The sequence below is a fragment of the Procambarus clarkii genome, chromosome 30 (assembly GCF_040958095.1).
Source record: "Procambarus clarkii isolate CNS0578487 chromosome 30, FALCON_Pclarkii_2.0, whole genome shotgun sequence".
NCBI classification, from domain to species: Eukaryota; Metazoa; Arthropoda; class Malacostraca; order Decapoda; family Cambaridae; genus Procambarus; species Procambarus clarkii.
Genome location: NC_091179.1, coordinates 23,626,112 through 23,636,855, shown reverse-complemented (window position 1 = coordinate 23,636,855; position 10,744 = coordinate 23,626,112).

Here is a 10,744-nt window from a genome sequence, read left to right as displayed (position 1 = left end):
AAGTTTTCCTTGGCTTCGTAATCTTTGTACGTAAGCTCGAAGTCCATCAAAGATTTGGCTTTGTGATAAGATGTTGTTACAAGTATGTAACACTTGTAGGTAAGTAATTACATGCAAGTAGGTTATACAAGCATGTAACACTTGTACTCCTTCAAAGATTTCCTTAAAGGATGGATTGTATCTGTAATAATGTGTATCTACATTATTCATGATATGATGAAGCATTTTGCTTTTTCTTTTTTCTCGACTTTGCCTTTTCTATTAAGTAAGTCTCTTTGAGATGCTTGATTAACTTCAGATTTTCTGAGGCTGCTTTCACTCCAGTGAAAGCATGAGATTAGGTGATCAAGACTATATTCTTGGATTAAGATAGTTATCTTAGATGGATGATAATATTTGTATTGACATTGTCAATGTGTTGTTAGCCTTTCAGATTGTGATGTGAGATTAAGATTGGTCTTAATCCCCAATTGTAGACTATTGTAGCCAAGTGATGATGACATTTGTCTATCACCTGATTTAAATGGTCTGTAGGCTGTAGATTCAAGTGATTTTTTACACACTTTGTGTCCTTTTCTTTTCTGTTTCAGCTGCAGGTGGAATGCTGTTAGCCATTTTGACTTTTTCCGAGTTTCGGAGATTCCGAGATTTTTCTCTTTTTTCTGATAAATATGTTTGATGTTAATGTATTTTGATAAATGAGCTTTCCTGTCTACTTAGGTAATGATTCCAAAGATCGTCCTTCATTTCCTCCCTGGAATCTGGTTGTAGCAGGTGTTCAATTATCAAAAGTACTGTAATAATTTGATTTGTGACCCGAATGCACGAATGCACCAAGTTGGTAAATCTTGTAATAATTTTTTAAAAATAGTAAATGGCACTATTTTTGCAAAGTTATTACAAAATCTGTTACCATAATAGTTGCTTGATAAAATACAGTAGAATGCCTACTGGTTTTACCTGTTATAGGGTTTGATACAGTTGATTATAGTTAGATTGTAATGAATGCTCTTACAGTGATGATAACACTTTTTTAAAGAATATTATGTAATGAGCAGCTCTGAAAATCAGTAGATTAGAGATAATGCAAGATAATACACTTAAATATATATGTAATGTTACCACAATGAGGTAGATAATGGTATTTTGTGATTAAGATGCAGTTGTGTCTTTGACACTGATATACTTAATTACTGTCGTTTCTTAACACAAAACAATATCAGTATGCTATGAATGCTTACTAGTTAATGAATATGGTGGCTTAAGCCACTGCAAACTATTTGTTTACTTAGATATATAGCTATGATAAATATTGGCTGATAGCTAGGTTAGGCTAGAATATGTAAGAATTATTCCAATGCAAAATCAAGAAGTTTCTTATGTATTTGGCATTGAAATATTCGGTAAACGAATGATCATAAATATCTAGGTATAAAGGACCAATAATATCTAGGTTCGAAGGACCATTAATGTGGGAAAAACCTGCTGGGATTGATATAAGAGGAGACTACCAGGGACTTGTACTGAACTAAATTAAAAATTTACTGTCTGCAAATTAATTCAACTAAAATCTCTAGCTAGGGTTGTAAATCCTAATTCCTCTTTTCCTAATGACAGACTGTGGGCTGTAAGGGACAGGTGGGGTGAATGACTTAGTTGATAGAAGTTCCAATCCACCTGTAGACAGGGATCTCACATCAGCTTGTATTTTATACAAGGATAAGATTTAATAAATTCAGTTATATGACTGAACACTGGCTCTGTTTAAATCAGGGATTTAAACATACATAGTCTAACCTAGCACCATAACTTACAGCCAATAGATTCTTATACTATAAACAACAAATTAAATTGTAAAAGTATAATAAATGACCTTAAATATAGTCTAAATACTGTTAAGTAACTACTAGATTATATTCAATTAAATGAACTTATATGATAACTTAAAAATAACTAAGCAAGCAATTGATAACTTAATTTATATATTCAAATATATATGCAGACATATTCAATTTATACAGTTAGCTTGACTGAATCTTTTCCAACACTGTGGACACTTGTGAGGTTTTTACTTATTGAGGCTGAATTCTTTCTGACACAATGGACACTCATGAGGTTCAGTACTTGGATAAGATTCACAGCTACACTACAATTTTAATAAACTTACTGATATGTGAGGCTTAGCCTCGCTTTTTAACCAACAGACAGATTTATAGGATATTAAAGCTACACAAGCATACAATTGGCCAATCATATACCAAATAACCTTCAATATACTTCTCTGCCAGTCAGGGTGCCTGTCTGACAAGTTTGCCAGACTGATTAACTCTCTCTTGTTGAGTTTAGGCACGATATTTTGCTACAGCTTTGCTGTATGATGATCTGGTAGCGTTGCTACGTGATTGTCCCTGCTGTTGCAGAAGAATGAGTTGATAAAGATAAAGAATGAAGGTGGAGGAAACCGTGTCACCGTGATCTCCACTATACACTCTTATTTTATGTAAATGTTCTAGGATTTTCCTTGTAGATATTGTCCAGGTACTCCCCCAGTTCTAGAGAGTATTCACTGGCGATAAAAATGTTAAATAAGGTGTCCTTGAGCTGGTAATGTTCGCTAAGGATCAGTCACTTGTTCACTCATTTGTAAACAAACGCGGAGTGCCGCTGGGCTTTGTTGGTGGGCGCTTCACTCCCCCCATCGCCCTGCCATGCTCTCTGTGCACGGTAGCCTTCTATGAATATTGATTGATTATTTTTACAGTCTAGACTTATGATTAAGATAAGATGTGATTATAATATAATTAGATATAAGATTTAAAGATTATAAGTAGTATTTGAAAGTACCACTGATTCTTATTAAGGATTCGATTTTAATCTCTACCGGAAGCGATCAATGTTCCAATAGCTTTTTAATTAACAAATCCTTCTAGAAGCTTCTGGATCCTTGAAAGATCATGTACAAAGTCACGTAGGCATCAAAAGGGCCCCCTGTTGCGTACGTGTTTATGGTGCCATTGTCATCCAGGATCAAGCTAAATAATGAATCTATAATGATTCTAATATGATTTTGATACGATTTAGATATGATTTTGATATGATTTAGATATGATATAGAAATTATACATTTCTTAGATGATTATTAGATATGGTGGGTAAAAATTTCCCACACCAACAACAACAGAGGACGACCATCAACACCAACAACAGAGGACGACCCTCAACACCAACAACAGAGGACGACCATCAACACCAACATCAGAGGATGACCATCAACACCAACAACAGAGGACGACCGTCAACACCAACAACAACAGAGGACGACCCTCAACACCAACAACAGAGGACGACCATCAACACCAACAACAGAGGACGACCCTCAACACCAACAACAGAGGACGACCCACAACACCAACAACAGAGGACGACCATCAACACCAAAATCAGAGGACGACCATCAACACCAACAACAGAGGACGACCGTCAACACCAACAACAACAGAGGACGACCCTCAACACCAACAACAGAGGACGACCATCAACACCAACAACAGAGGACGACCATCAACACCAACAACAGAGGACGACCATCAACACCAACATCAGAGGACGACCATCAACACTAACAACAGAGGACGACCATCAACACCAACAACAGAGGACGACCCTCAACACCAACAACAGAGGACGACCCTCAACACCAACAACAGAGGACGACCCTCAACACCAACAACAGAGGACGACAGTCAACACCAACAACAGAGGACGACCGTCAACACCAACAACAGAGGACGACCGTCAACACCAACAACAGAGGACGACCCTCAACACCAACAACAACAGAGGACGACCATCAACACCAACAACAGAGGACGACCCTCAACACCAACAACAGAGGACGACCCTCAACACCAACAACAGAGGACGACCGTCAACACCAACAACAGAGGACGACCCTCAACACCAACAACAGAGGACGACCCTCAACACCAACAACAACAGAGGACGACCATCAACACCAACAACAGAGGACGACCCTCAACACCAACAACAGAGGACGACCCTCAACACCAACAACAGAGGACGACCCTCAACACCAACAACAGAGGACGACCGTCAGCACCAACAACAGAGGACGACCATCAACACCAACAACAACAGAGGACGACCATCAACACCAACAACAGAGGACGACCCTCAACACCAACAACAGAGGACGACCCTCAACACCAACAACAGAGGACGACCCTCAACACCAACAACAGAGGACGACCGTCAGCACCAACAACAGAGGACGACCATCAACACCAACAACAGAGGACGACCATCAACACCAACAACAACAGAGGACGACCATCAACACCAACAACAGAGGACGACCCTCAACACCAACAACAGAGGACGACCGTCAGCACCAACAACAGAGGACGACCCTCAATACCAACAACAGAGGACGACCATCAACACCAACAACAGATGACGACAATCAACACCAACAACAGAGTACGACCATCAACACCAACAACAGAGGACGACCCTCAACACCAACAACAGAGGACGACCATCAACACCAACAACAGAGGACGACCGTCAACACCAACAACAGAGGACGGCAGTCAACACCAACAACAGAGGACGACCATCAACACCAACAGCAGAGGACGACCCTCAACACCAACAACAGAGGACGACCATCAACACCAACAACAACAGAGGACGACCATCAACACCAACAACAGAGGACGACCGTCAACACCAACAACAGAGGACGGCCGTCAACACCAACAACAGAGGACGACCATCAACACCAACAACAGAGGACGACCGTCAGCACCAACAACAGAGGACGACCATCAACACCAAGAACAGAGGACGACCGTCAACACCAACAACAGAGGACGACCATCAACAACAACAACAGAGGATGACCATCAACACCAACAACAGAGGACGACCATCAACACCAACAACAGAGGACGACCCTCAACACCAACAACAGAGGACGACTATCAACACCAACAACAGAGGACGACCATCAACACCAACAACAGAGGACGACCCTCAACACCAACAACAGAGGACGACCATCAACACCAACAACAGAGGACGACCATCAACACCAACAACAACAGAGGACGACCATCAACACCAACAACAACAGAGGACGACCATCAACACCAACAACAACAGAGGACGACCATCAACACCAACAACAGAGGACGACCATCAACACCAACAACAGAGGACGACCATCAACACCAACAACAACAGAGGACGACCATCAACACCAACAACAGAGGACGACCCTCAACACCAACAACAGAGGACGACCATCAACACCAACAACAGAGGTCGACCATCAACACCAACACACTGGTGTGTACACACTGGTCTCACCATCAGTCAACCACACAAAGAAAGCTAAACTGTCACCAGGTAGAAAAGAAAGTACTGATGGAACCTTAGTCAGGATGGTGAGCTGTATTTACCGAGATAATATACACGTATAGTTAGCTATGTGATGGAACACGGGGACATGGCGACAGGGGTCAACTTTACGGCATTGATGGGCACTGGTGCATGTACCAAGCTGATGGGCACTGGTGCCTGTACCCTGCTGATGGGCACTGATGCCTGTACCCAGATGATGGGCACTGGGGCCTGTACCCAGATGATGGGCACTGGGGCCTGTACCCAGATGATGGGCACTGGTGCCTGTACCCAGATGATGGGCACTGGGGCCTGTACCCAGATGATGGGCACTGGGGCCTGTACCCAGATGATGGGCACTGGGGCCTGTACCCAGATGATGGGCACTGGGGCCTGTACCCAGATAATGGGCACTGGGGCCTGTACCCAGATGATGGGCACTGGGGCCTGTACCCAGATGATGGGCACTGGGACCTGTACCCAGATGATGGGCACTGGTGCCTGTACCCTGCTGATGGGCACTGGTGCCTGTACCCAGATGATGGGCACTGGGGCCTGTACCCAGATGATGGGCACTGGGGCCTGTACCCAGATGATCAGCACTGGGGCCTGTACCCAGATGATGGGCACTGGGGCCTGTACCCAGATGATGGGCACTGGGGCCTGTACCCAGATGATGGGCACTGGGGCCTGTACCCAGATGATGGGCACTGGGGCCTGTACCCAGATGATGGGCACTGGGGCCTGTACCCAGATGATGGGCACTGGGGCCTGTACCCAGATGATGGGCACTGGGGCCTGTACCCAGATGATGGGCACTGGGGCCTGTACCCAGATGATGGGCACTGGGGCCTGTACCCTGCTGATGGGCACTGGTGCCTGTACCCAGATGATGGGCACTGGGGCCTGTACCCAGATGATGGGCACTAGTGCCTGTACCCAGATGATGGGCACTGGGGCCTGTACCCAGATGATGGGCACTGGGGCCTGTACCCAGATGATGGGCACTGGTGCCTGTACCCAGATGATGGGCACTGGGGCCTGTACCCAGATGATGGGCACTGGGGCCTGTACCCAGATGATGGGCACTGGGGCCTGTACCCAGATGATGGGCACTGGGGCCTGTACCCAGATGATGGGCACTGGGGCCTGTACCCAGATGATGGGCACTGGGGCCTGTACCCAGATGATGGGCACTGGGACCTGTACCCAGATGATGGGCACTGGTGCCTGTACCCTGCTGATGGGCACTGGGGCCTGTACCCAGATGATGGGCACTGGGGCCTGTACCCAGATGATGGGCACTGGTGCCTGTACCCAGATGATGGGCACTGGTGCCTGTACCCAGATGATGGGCACTGGTATCTGTACCCAGCTGATGGGCACTGGGGCCTGTACCCAGCTGATGGGCACTGATGCATGTACCCAGCTGATGGGCACTGGTGCATGAACCCAGCTGATGGGCACTGGGGCCTGTTCCCAGATGATGGGCACTGGTGCCTGTACCCAGCTGATGGGCACTGGGGCCCGTACCCAGCTGATGGGCACTGATGCATGTACCCAGCTGATGGGCACTGATGCATGTACCCAGCTGATGGGCACTGGGGCCTGTACCCAGATGATGGGCACTGGTGCCTGTACCCAGCTGATGGGCACTGGGGCCTGTTCCCAGATGATGGGCACTGGTGCCTGTACCCAGCTGATGGGCACTGGGGCCCGTACCCAGCTGATGGGCACTGGGGCCTGTTCCCAGATGATGGGCACTGGTGCCTGTACCCAGCTGATGGGCACTGGGGCCCGTACCCAGATGATGGGCACTGGTACACCCTACACAGATGATGGGCACTGGTGCCTGTACCCAGATGATGGGCACTGGGGCCTGTACCCAGATGATGGGCACTAGTGCCTGTACCCAGATGATGGGCACTGGGGCCTGTACCCAGATGATGGGCACTGGGGCCTGTACCCAGATGATGGGCACTGGTGCCTGTACCCAGATGATGGGCACTGGGGCCTGTACCCAGATGATGGGCACTGGGGCCTGTACCCAGATGATGGGCACTGGGGCCTGTACCCAGATGATGGGCACTGGGGCCTGTACCCAGATAATGGGCACTGGGGCCTGTACCCAGATGATGGGCACTGGGGCCTGTACCCAGATGATGGGCACTGGGACCTGTACCCAGATGATGGGCACTGCTGCCTGTACCCTGCTGATGGGCATTGGGGCCTGTACCCAGATGATGGGCACTGGGGCCTGTACCCAGATGATGGGCACTGGTGCCTGTACCCAGATGATGGGCACTGGTGCCTGTACCCAGATGATGGGCACTGGTATATGTACCCAGCTGATGGGCACTGGGGCCTGTACCCAGCTGATGGGCACTGATGCATGTACCCAGCTGATGGGCACTGGTGCATGAACCCAGCTGATGGGCACTGGGGCCTGTTCCCAGATGATGGGCACTGGTGCCTGTACCCAGCTGATGGGCACTGGGGCCCGTACCCAGCTGATGGGCACTGATGCATGTACCCAGCTGATGGGCACTGATGCATGTACCCAGCTGATGGGCACTGGGGCCTGTACCCAGCTGATGGGCACTGGTGCCTGTACCCAGCTGATGGGCACTGGGGCCTGTTCCCAGATGATGGGCACTGGTGCCTGTACCCAGCTGATGGGCACTGGGGCCCGTACCCAGCTGATGGGCACTGGGGCCTGTTCCCAGATGATGGGCACTGGTGCCTGTACCCAGCTGATGGGCACTGGGGCCCGTATCCAGATGATGGGCACTGGTACACCCTACACAGATGATGGGCACTGGGGCCCGTACCCAGATGATGGGCACTGGGGCCCGTACCCAGATGATGGGCACTGGGAAACCCTATACACAGATGATGGGCACTAGTGCCTGAACCCATATGATGGGCACTGGGACCTGAACCCAGATGATGGGCACTGGGGCATATAGCCAGATGATGGGCACTGGGTCATCCTACACAGATGATGGGCACTGGGACCTGTACCCAGATGATGGGCACTGGGGCCCGTACTCACATGATGGGCACTGGGGCGCGTACCCACATAATGGGCACTGGGACCTGTACCCAGATGATGGGCACTGGGGCCTGTACCCAGATGATGGGCACTATGCCTGTACCCAGATGATGGGCACTGGGGCCTGTACCCAGATGATGGGCACTGGGGCCTGTACCCAGATGATGGGCACTGGGGCCTGTACCCAGATGATGGGCACTGGGGCCTGTACCCAGATGATGGGCACTGGTGCCTGTACCCAGATGATGGGCACTGGTATCTGTACCCAGCTGATGGGCACTGGGGCCTGTACCCAGCTGATGGGCACTGATGCATGTACCCAGCTGATGGGCACTGGTGCATGTACCCAGCTGATGGGCACTATGCCTGTACCCAGCTGATGGGCACTGGGGCTCCCTACTCACATGATGGGCACTGGGGCCCGTACCCACATGATGGGCACTGGGGCTCCCTACCCACATGATGGGCACTGGGGCTCCCTACCCACATGATGGGCACTGGGGCTCCCTACCCACATGATGGGCACTGGGGCCCGTACCCACATGATGTGCACTGGGGCTCCCTACCCACATGATGGACACTGGGGCTCCCTACCCACATGATGGGCTCTGGGGCTCCCTACCCACATGATGGGAACTGGGGCCCATACCCAGATGATGGGCACTGTGGCCCGTGAGTTATACACCAATTATTTTATTATAAATATAATTTGAAAAAATTAATTTTAATTCCAGGCCTTTCCAGCAGGAGGTCTGATAGTTAATCACTCTACCAAGAGATCTCCCATGGACAATATGGTAGCGTGGTGCCCATTGGGCAACTGCCCAGTGTGCCTAACGCTCTAAGACAGGACTGCATATGGAACTACCTATTACTATCCCCAACAGTGCACCAGCCACCCTGCAAAGTTTGACGAGGCGCTAAGCATCAAGCCTCTGGCCTCCAGCCTCAAAGTAACAAAATTCTAAGAAATAGACGTTATATGTTATAGACATAGATATCTATAACCCGCCAAACACACACCGAAACTACGACGTTGCTACAACGTTCGAACAAGTTTTAACACCTCCTAACCAGTTACAACAACCAATATATCAAGTTGTAACAACGTTCTATTACGTCATAAACACGTTAAGCCAAGATGCAACAACTTTATTACAAGTTGTAACAAGCGGAAAATAGAGACAGTTTCGGTTTGTGTTTCCAGGGTATAGTTTTCATGTTATATTCGGATACACATCTTCGGGGACGCTGGGGACATCAACACCCCACAAGGGGCTCGAATATTTCCCCGGGAAAATGGGAAGTTACGCACATCTCTGTGTTTCTCTCCTGCGTGAGACAGTAATTTGTTTTACTTTGGGTCACTACAGGAAAGTCCCATCACGGCGGAGAGTGCCCGTAAGCACCTCCACTATGTCTTCTTTAATCTTACATTACAGCTCTCTCTTATATATACACACACACACACATAGGGGCCTCGCGGCTCAGTGGACTGCGCTCTGGGGTCGTAGTCCTAAGGGCCAGGGTTCTATATCCTCGGCAAAAGCGGAAACAAATCGGTAGAGTTTCTTTCACCCTGATACATCTATTCACCTAGCAGTAAATAAGTTTCTGGGTGTTAGTCAGTTGCTACGGGCTGCTTCCTGGTGATGATGATGATGTGTGTGTGTGTGTGTGTGTGTGTGTGTGTGTGTGTGTGTGTGTGTGTGTGTGTGTGTGTGTGTGTGTGTGTGTGTGTGTGTTAGTGAGAAATATATGTAGTAGATGTAATAGAGCGAAAATAAATTGGTTAGAAAGGCGGAGTCCAAGAGCTAATAGCTCGATTCTGTATGTGCAAATAGTAAATAAAAAATAGTTAATACACACTACGATATTCGCAGCTCACGGACCCAAGTTCAATTTCCGACCGAGGAAGAAATAAAATGAAATAATTTCAGTATCATTATGTCTCTGTTCACCTGGCAGTAAACAGTTAGCAGGAGTTAGTCTGCTACTGATATTGTGTCCTGGAGATGTGTGTGGATGTACGTGTTAGAGAGAGAGAGAGAGAGAGAGAGAGAGAGAGAGAGAGAGAGAGAGAGAGAGAGAGAGAGAGAGAGAGAGAGAGAGAGAGAGAGAGAGAGAGAGAGAACGAATACAACGAGAGAATATTAGACACAACGGGTAGTTAGAAAGCGTGTCCCAAGAGTTAAGAACACAATCCTTCTGGCATAAATCTATAAACGGAAATATCTGTTCCAAGTTGGAGGTCAGATGCCT